This window comes from Sminthopsis crassicaudata, chromosome 3, assembly GCF_048593235.1.
Source record: "Sminthopsis crassicaudata isolate SCR6 chromosome 3, ASM4859323v1, whole genome shotgun sequence".
In the NCBI taxonomy this organism is placed as follows: Eukaryota; Metazoa; Chordata; class Mammalia; order Dasyuromorphia; family Dasyuridae; genus Sminthopsis; species Sminthopsis crassicaudata.
The window spans coordinates 563,899,036-563,908,853 of NC_133619.1; the positions used below are offsets into that span (position 1 = coordinate 563,899,036).

Here is a 9,818-nt window from a genome sequence, read left to right on the forward strand (position 1 = left end):
TCATTAGTCTGAATAAAATTTTAAATTCTAATTTTCATTCAGATCCATAAGATATATAGTCAAGTGGACCAAGGTGGAAGGAATCACTTTCCAGCATGATATTAGAATTCTGGATTGAGAAATTCTTCAGTAATTTGGCATGGTGAGTAGGATTTATTGGGATTGCTGGTAGTAAGAAGGAATTTCCTTTTCTGGAATTACTGAGGTAATACATGTTACTTTTGATGTCCTCATTTCAGTGTTTTGTTTTTTTGAGGCCTGATAACTTTAATGCAATAACAGATCAAACACTGAACAAATTTACAGATCATCATGTAACAGAATTTTTTAAACCATAAATTAGATAATTCAAGTTTTAATAGCCAAATTTTAATTTTCTTTAACTTCTTACTTTTCTTTAAATCTGCAAATACCCCCTTAAAAGAAACCAAATCAGTCCAAGCAATCTGTCATTTCAGGGAGCATTGAGACAAGGCTCAAAATGTGGCTTGTTTTAGGACCCAATTTAGTTGGAAATGTATAGTCTTTGGATGTATCCCACATTGAATCATATTTACCTGGTACAAATCCTGTCCAATACTGTTAAAAGGGTGAAACACTGTTCACGAAGTAGACATCTGTACCAGTAGTGACCTAGCATAGTGAACCTTTAATGGAAAGTGCTGAAATGGTACAAAAAATCTTCCAGGTTTCAAGCATCATTTTTGGATCGACTCCAATGTTCTTTAGAGTCTTAACACCAATATGTCTCCAATTGTTATGATGTATGAGAATGATTAAAATATAATTAGTTGAAAGGGCAGAGTCAAGATGGCAGAGAGAAGCCAGGAGGTGTTTTGTTAGATTTTTAAAAATTCTGTAGCTACCTTAAGGAGAGGAAGAGAATTTTAGAAAAGGTAAAAATTTCTAATAACTAATATCTTTGCTAAGAAAAACCCAAATGGGAAAGCAAAGAGCTTGACCCAAAGGAAAGAAATGAACAAGAAAGGTACAAATTAGCACAAGAAAAACTAAAATTTGTTTCACTTTTTTATTAAATAGGTGGGAAAGGAAGATTAACTTTCATTTGAGTGGAACAGCTTGAAATCTATGGATCTCAGAGAACTTTAATAAATTGTAGGACAATTTTAAAAGCCACAGTCCTCATGTGTGCTGTTTTTTTTTTTTTTTGTTTGTTTTTTTTGTTTTTTTAACTATTGAAATACAATCATTTTATTGAAAAGTTTCATAGGCAATATCCATTCAGAATAAAAAGGCACAAAATACTTGGGAACTGTTCCCTTCAGCTTGAAGAGTGAAAGGCAAGCCATCTAGAAGTTGGTAATGCTTCTTCTCTTGCAGGGGAAGTTTGGAAATGAAAAAACACCTGTCTGGGAGTCTAGTGGTGGGCTGAGAATTCTTCCTTGAAAAATGCTCAGAGAGATGAATAGCAGCAAGCACAAAGATGAGAATCCACTGCACAGAGAGTCATGGGACCAGGCTTCATTGCTGGAAGTGAGAGGCCAGGAGAAATCATGTTTGTGACAGGTGCTATGAATGAAATATCAAGTAATTGATAAATAAGAGAACTCTGGAGAACATTGTAAAAAGCAAAAGTGTCAGTTTTATATTCCAGGTAAAGCCAATCCTGGGAAATCTCTTATTCCAATGTCCTCAGCTTGAAAATTTCCATATTTATGCAAGGATTTCTTAATTGAGAAGCCAGGGATAATTCTGATGGCCCATTTTTTCTCTTCAGACATGTTGTAGAAATTACTCCTCGGTGACAGTTTATATCCTATAAATATAGAAAGATATCAGTCCAAAAGAAAGGATTCAATATCCTTAGTGAGAAGACCTTACCTGAATCCTATAACATTCATTCCATGATGAAAATTTTCAGAGGAGAAATTTTTGGGAAACAACAAGGTATGACAGCTGAGAACTAGAGCTCTCTTTTTCAGGAATTTCCTATATGTCTAATAGGACACCATAACCATTTCAAAAGCAGCTATTTATTGGATAAGAAAGATTTCAAGATAGAAGTGAAGATAGTATTTAAATCTTTGTGGTTTTATTTAAGGGGCTGAAATTCTGAATAGGTGTACTGGAATCAGATCACCTAGCACCAAAGGCTAATTACCTATGGGACAATACTCTATTAGCATATGCTTGGAAAAAATGGCCCTTATATTCTGTGCTGGCTTGATCTTTTGGTGTATACAGATAATCTTAGGATGGATTAGGGTTTGGAGTGAGACAAGCTAGAGTCACTTTGGAGGAGGATGAGGAGAAGGGAGATTGGTAAGGTGGAGAGTATGTGGAAGTTTTGTCCATCCCCTTCACTTCTCCTTCTAAAGACCAAGGTCTTTTGCTTATCCTGACTCCAGCTGATTTTAAGGCCTCCTGGAGGTAACCTGGACTTCACAGTTTTAAGTAAGACAAAATGGCCCAGTATACCAGTATATCCTTTTAGTAAAATCAGGGCAACTTCAGTTATAAGAAAAACTATTCACAGATTTGTAGACGATAGTTACTTCCTGGATTTGGAATGTCCAGAGTTTTCCAGCTCTCATGACTTGGAAAGGGAATTTCTAATTCTTTGCCTATCAACAAAGTCTTCATTAGACTAAACACTTACCTAATTAAGGGAATAGTGTAATTAAAAAATGGTCAAGTTCTCTACTGTTCTTAATCTCTCAAAATATATTGGATAATCAATGTCATGAGTTTTTACCTTACCACATTGTCACTCATTATGTAGTTCATCATGCAGGGAAAAAAAAAAAAAGACTGAAAGAAAATCATATATCCACATGTACATTGACTGGAGCACTTATCAGGCAGAAATGAAAGGAGTTAGAAAATGAATTTTCTTCTACACAGAATGTGTGAGGAAGAAAATAGTATACACTTCTGATCCAGGAAGTTTTTTCCCCTTGAACAATTATAACCTCCAGGGCCTAGTCCTTCCTCAATGTTTTACATATTTTAGAAGAGGCTCAGACTTCTGGCCAAGATGGCGGAGAGAACACACACATCTATTTAAGCTGTGTCTTCCTCTCAGAAATTTTTTTTCATAACAAGGCCTCGGAATTAGTGCTCAACTGAAAAAACCTACAAATAATTGCCAACAGAAGATATCCTCAAAATTTGCCAGAAAAGGTCTGTTTTTGCTTGGGGGTACAGTTAGATTGGATGCAGACTGAGGGTAGGCAGCAGCAGAGCACCAGACTGTGAGAGTACAGAAGGCAGCTCACACTGAGCAGACCTGAGGGTGGTGGGGTGTGATGTCAGCTATTTCTAAAGAGAGAATTTTACCACAGTGTGACTACTTTTCCTTACAGCAAGCCAGTAGATCAGCAGAGAAGCTATAAACACAGGGTAAAGACTATAACCCTGAAAAGTTAGGGTCTCTCTGGACCTGGCCACACCTACCTGGAGTGCCTCAGCATGCTCTTAGAGTCTCAGAGTGCAGATGCAGGGCAACCATTGCTGTCCTGCTAGTGCCTCACTGCTGCCCCCTGCAGCCCCCTCCCCTCCCCAAAAAAACCAGATTGCATTTGTTTATTTTTTGTTAGTTTGCTTTCTTTCATTCTTCTTTTTAAAAAAATGAGCAAAAAATTAAAACAGAGTCTAATTACTGATAGCTTCTATATGGATAGAGAGCAGACTTTAAAGCCTGAGGAGACTAAAAACAGATTGTCCCTAGATGAATCCCCAAAGGGGGATATGATCTGGTCCTCAACACATAAAACTGTCATAGAAGAAATAAAAAAGGCTCTTACAAGAGAGCTAAAAGAAAAATAGGGAATGGAAAGGGAAGCTTGGCAAGAGAGTCTGGATAAGTCTTCCCACTCATTTAAAGACAGAGTGGATAAAGAAATCAAATCTCTGAAAAACAGAATTAGGGAATTGGGGAAAAAAATAGCTCTCTAAAAAATAAAATTGGCAAACTGGAAAAAAATTCCTAGAACAAAACAACTCACTTAAAAACTCAATCAGATAATTAGAAAAAGATATAAAAAAGTGAGTGAAGAAAATAATTCATTAAAAATCAGAATTAAACAAATGAAATTGAAGGACTCGAGGAAACCCCAAGATTCAGTCAGGCAAAACCAAAAAATTGAAACAATGGAAAAAAATGTCAAATGCCTTCCTGGGAAAACAGCAGACCTGGAAAACAGATCTAGGAGAGACAATCTGAGAATTATTGGATTCCCTGAAAAATATGATGAAAAAAAGAGCCTGGGCACTATTTTCCAGAAAGTTATCAAACAGAACTGCCCAGATGTTATAGAAACAGAGGGTAAAATAGACACTGAAAGAATTCATCAATCACTAACTGAAAGGGACCCTAAAATCAAAACTCCAAGAAACATAGTGGCTAAATTCCAGAACTATTAGACCAATGAAAAGATACTACAAGCTACTAGAAAAAATCAATTCAAATATAGAGGCGCCACAATAAGGATAACTCAGGATCTAGCAGCATCCACATTAAAGGATGGAAGAGCCAGAATCTGATATTCTAAAAGGCTAAGGAACTTGGTATGCAGCCAAGAATAACTTAACCAGCCAAAATGAGCATTTTTTTCCAGGCAAAAAAGATGGGCATTCAACGAAATAAGTGAATTTCATCTATTTCTGATGAAAAAAACAGAACTAAACAAAAAGTTTGATCTCCAAATGTAAGACTCAAGAGAAACCTAAAAAGGTAAAAAGAAATCTTGGGAACGATATTGCTGTTATAAAGATAAATAAAGAACAGATGTATAATATTTAACACGTATTGGTCAAATCTGCCATCTGGGGGAAGGGGTGGGAGGGAGGAAGGAGGGGAAAAGTTGGAACAAAAAGTTTTGCAATTGTCAATGTTGAAAAATTACCCCTGCATATATATTGTAAATAAAAAGCTATAATAAAAAAAATACAAATTTTAAAAAATAATAAAACTGAAGGAAAAAAAAAAAGAACTCATGTATAATTTGTTCTAGAAACTAGAGGTGGAAAAGAAATTATACCAAAAAAAGGGTAAAGTGGAGATAATACATCTCACAAAGAGGCAAAGGAAATCTAATATATCTGAGAGAAACAATGGAGGGGGATGAACATAGTGTGTATTTTACTCTCATCAGAACTGGCTTAAAGAGAAAAATATTATACATATTCGATTTATGGTGAAACTTCTCCCACCTCATTGAAAAGTGGGAAGGGAAAAGTGAAAAGGGAAGGAGTAAGCTAAGCAGGAGGGAATACAGAAATTTTGAGAAAAAGGGTTAAGAAAAGGGGAGGAACTCTAATGTGGGGGAAGGGATACTAAAAAGGGAGGGTGTGAGAAGCAAGTGGTGCTCACAAGTTCAATACTGGGGAGAGGGGTAAGGTGGAAGGAAAGGAGAAAAACATAAGAAAAGGTTAACAAGATAGCAAATAAAGAATTAGTAATTTTAACCATAAATGTGAATTGGGTAAACTCTCCCATAAAGAGGAAGCAGTTAGCAGATTGGATTAAAAGCCAGAATCCAACAATATGTTATTTACAGGAAACACACTTGAAATAGGGCGATACATAAGGAAGGAAATTATATCTTCCTAAAGGTTAGCATAGATAGTGAAGCAATATCAGTATTAAACATACATGCACCAAGTGGTATAGCATATAAATTCTTAAGAGAAATTAAAAGAGCTGCAGGAAGAAATAAACAACAAAACTACAATAGTGGGAGATCTCAACCACTCTCAGAATTAGATAAATCAAACCACAAAATAAATAAGAAAAGTCAAAGAGGTAAATTGAATACTAGAAAAGTTAGATATGATAGATCTTTGGAGAAAACTAAATGGAGACTGAAAGGAGTACAGTTTCTTCTCAGCAGTTCATGGAACCTATACAAAAATTGACCATATATTAGGATATAAATACCCCATATTCAAATACAGAAAGGCAGAAATAGGAAATGTATCCTTTTCAGATCATGATGAGATGAAAATTACATTCAATAAAAAGAAAGGGGAAAATAGACCAAAACTAATTGGAAACTAAATAATCTCATACTAAAGAATGATTGGGTGAAACAGTAAATCATAGACATAATTAATAACTTCACCCAAGAAAATGACAATAATGAGACGTCATAGCAAAATGTATAGGATGCAGCCAAAGTGGTAATAAGGGGAAATTTGTTTTTTTTTTTGTTTTTTTTTTTTTTTTTAATAGCTTTTTATTCACAAGATATATTCATGGGTAATTTTTCAACACTGACAATTGCCAAGCCTTTAATAAGGGGAAATTTGATATCTCTAGAGGCCTACTTGCATAAAATAGAGAAAGAGAAGATTAATGAATTGGGCTTACAACTAAAAATGCTAGAAAAAGTATTAAAAACCCCCAGTTAAACACTAAACTTGAAATTCTAAAAATAAGAGATCAATAAAATTGAAAGTAAAAGAAAAAACTATTGAATTAATTAATAAAACAGAGTTGGTTCTATAACAAAACAACAAAATACACAAATCCTTAGTAAATCTGATTTTTAAAAAGGAAAGAGGAAAATCAAATTGTTAGTCTTAAAAATGAAAAGGGAAAACTCAGATTCTGCAACAGGGGTCATTCCCAGTTAGGTACAGTTTGGACTAATTAATATCTATAGGTGGGACCTTCCCACTCTGTCATTCTGTATTTATAATATGCTGAAAAGTTCAAAACCAAGAACAAACTCAGCTGTGGCAGTCACTTTCCCAGAAATAAGAACTGCATAGCACTCACTGCTAAGGCAGTCACCAGATTTGTGAATGTCAGAAGTATCAGAACAAAGCTTACAACAGAAAGGTGGTCCTGGGGATAATAATAATAATGAATGAAGTTCACATCTTATGCTGGACCAGCTGAATTTTCACCTTGTATGGGAAGGGGTCAGATTCAGAGGAAGTAGCCTGAGTAAAGATTTTTATTAAAAAAAAAAAAAAAAAAAAAAAAAAAGTTTCTTATTTAGGAATTTTATTTCCTTTTCTGAATCTCAGATTTGGGTCCATTTGCAAGAAATTAAAAGGCATATATTTCAATTACAATGGCTTAATACAACAGTGATGATAAACTATATATGAACTAGCCCCATTTGGTTCTCTATTTGGGATTTTTGATGATTGATTAAGTTGACTAAGGAGACATCCCAACTTTCACCTTAGGAGTCTTCAGGGATTTGGATATTCAATGTAATTTTAATTCTACTCAGTTAGAATGTAATTCTAGTTTACTAATCTTCTAACTTGGCATTCTGCTGCTAAAATTTTTAAATTTTATTTATTTTATTCTGAATTTTAGGGGGAAGAGGGAAGGATTTCTGTAACATAATACAATAGAAAAAAAAAACCTAACTTTATATGAAACTGAAAAGCTTATATACAACTTCCTATTCCTTTTAAATATATTATTAAGTTATCCTGAAACTTTTTAATTTTTTTTCTCTCCCTGCCCCATTCTAGAAATGGCTAACATTAGACACAAACATGTTCATGAAATGTGTGTGTATATATTCATGTATATACACATACCATTCTTATAATACTATTTGTCAGTTCTTTATCTGGTTGAAGATACATTTTCCTTAATATGTCCTTTGTAGTTAATTTTGGAATTTGTAATAGTCAAAATGGCTTAGTCACTCAAAGAGTTCTTCTTAAAAAACTATTTTTTGTTACTGCCTAAATTGTCCATTTGGTTCTCCTCATTTCATGCTTCCTTGTTTTTGTGAAAATCTTTCTAAATTTTGCTAAGATCATTGAGTTTATTTCTTATAACATAGCAGCATTCCATCACAATCACACACTACAACATGTTCAGCTATTTGCCAAATGATGGACATTTCTGCCATTAACACAAAACAAGTAATTACCAGAAAAAAAAAATAACACACAAAAAGGATGATGTTATAAGCTATCATCTAATACAAAACAAAGGAAACTCTCATTTTCTCCATCCCTACTTCATTCTATATATAGGATTAGAGAAATAGAGGCAAGGAAATCATTATATTGGCAATCCAAGAAATATTGATTCTTTACCCTTATGAACTCCACTTCCTGGGTCAAAGTCAATTGCCAATCTCTAGTCTTTAGAAGGAAGAGAAGTGAGTTGGATACTTCCATTTAACCTTGTGTCTTATCTTTCATGTGTCTTCCACCTGATCTCCTGCCTCCCGTAGAAAGATAATTTCTGCCTTCCATACAACAATTAACATACTTCTAGTCATACTCTTCACATACTAGTTGTTTTGAACACATTGTAATGGTCCAGCATCCCTTCCCCATCCATCCCTAATTCCTTATTTCTATATGACGTAACCCTTCTACCACAAATTTTCACACAAACATAATCAAATCCTTCCATTTTACCCTGTGGGATCTTTGCTCCATTAAAAAAAAAAAAAAAAAAAAAAAAAAAAAATTCCCTTCATCTTAAATTATTTTCTTCTTCACCTTTTTCAATCTACTATTATTAAAAGTTAGTGCTCTCACCAATTACAGGACCTCTTTGATCACCCCCTTCACTAGAAGTACTAACTGGCTTTACTTTTGCTGCTTCTCTCCCAAGTTGGGACCAGAGCTATTTGTCCAGTTCAGTCAGCTGTACTAGGCACCCATTGATTAATTAGAATTCTCTAACTTGGGGCATTTGCCTGCATTCAGGATAAGAGAAAAGTGTAGCTCTCTAGCTTGAGTAGACACAATCTGCAAAAGCTGTGCCCACATCTGATGGTGACTGGCTCAGAGAAGTAGCAGATGGCACAGGTGATCTCATTCTGCAATTTCTGCAATATTTCCACAGCAGTAGCCATTATCCTCTCTCCAACTACTTGTTTTCTCCAGCAGCTGAGATGGAGAGACTTCACTTCCATTCAAAGCATATTTCTGAGGAGGAGGATGCTCTCCTTTCATAGGAGGTAGCCCCATCTCCATTATCCAAGAGGAGGCTGTCCATTTTTCTTTTGCATTTGGAATAGGATCCTTGTGACCTCTTTTCTATTGCAGTGATCTTCACATCTGTCTCTCACTTAACTATCTCCTTCTTTCCCAATCCATCCTTTCCACAGTTGCCAAAATTTCCTCAAGCTAGTTGAGGAAATGTCTAAAAAGGATGTGACAGAAAAACTGGCTTATTTCTTATTTTAAGTAATAGAATATCTTTTTGTAAACAACTCAGCATATAAAGTATATTTATTGAATTTTATTGTTTGTTATAACAAATGACCAAGAAAGCTTTATTGGGTGTTTGTCCCAGCCCACAGCCTGATCTATATGCCCACCCCAAGGCCAGCTCACCTGTCTTCAGACTCCAACCCAGAAGGTGCAAACTCTCTCTGTCCTTATTCAGTCATCCTGTCAGTGGGGGTAGCAGGAAGCAAGAGTGCAGGGGCACCAGAGAGCAAGTTCTCCTCAAGGTTCTCTATTTATGCTGCCTCTCTTCTGGCCTTGCCTCTGCCCAGCCCACTCAGAACTGCGTAGGTGGAAACCTAGAAGAGAGGCTTCTGGTGCATCCCAGGAGGAGAATTAGCAAAAGGACACGCCCCTTGACGTTTCCAGAAACCTATTAGTTCCTTTAACTCCTTCAAGACACAACCTCCTGCCTCAGAGGCCAAGCCCCTTTTTACCACCTAGGTCCGCCCTACCAGCTGATGTGGCCTACCGGCTCCGGGCAGAGAGAAGCTAGGCAAGTTCTCCAATCACCTTTTGTTCCTCTCATCTTTGCCAAAGCCTAGCCTTTTCCTCCTCCCTAAAGTACCCTGGCACATCCCCTAGAAAGTCTCTTGGGAACCACAGCCATTGCCAGGGCTGACAGTAGT

At 35.8% G+C, this 9,818-nt stretch overlaps 1 long non-coding RNA gene across 1 annotated transcript; it reads right to left on the bottom strand.

Annotated features, from left to right (window-relative positions):
• Positions 1–1,016: 1,016 nt before the first annotated feature.
• On the bottom strand, positions 1,017–9,450 carry LOC141559818 (uncharacterized). The gene is made up of 2 exons (XR_012487571.1): positions 9,298–9,450; positions 1,017–1,777 (listed from the first exon to the last, which is right to left on the bottom strand). It is a non-coding gene; the product is annotated as an uncharacterized LOC141559818 (long non-coding RNA).
• Positions 9,451–9,818: the final 368 nt, after the last annotated feature.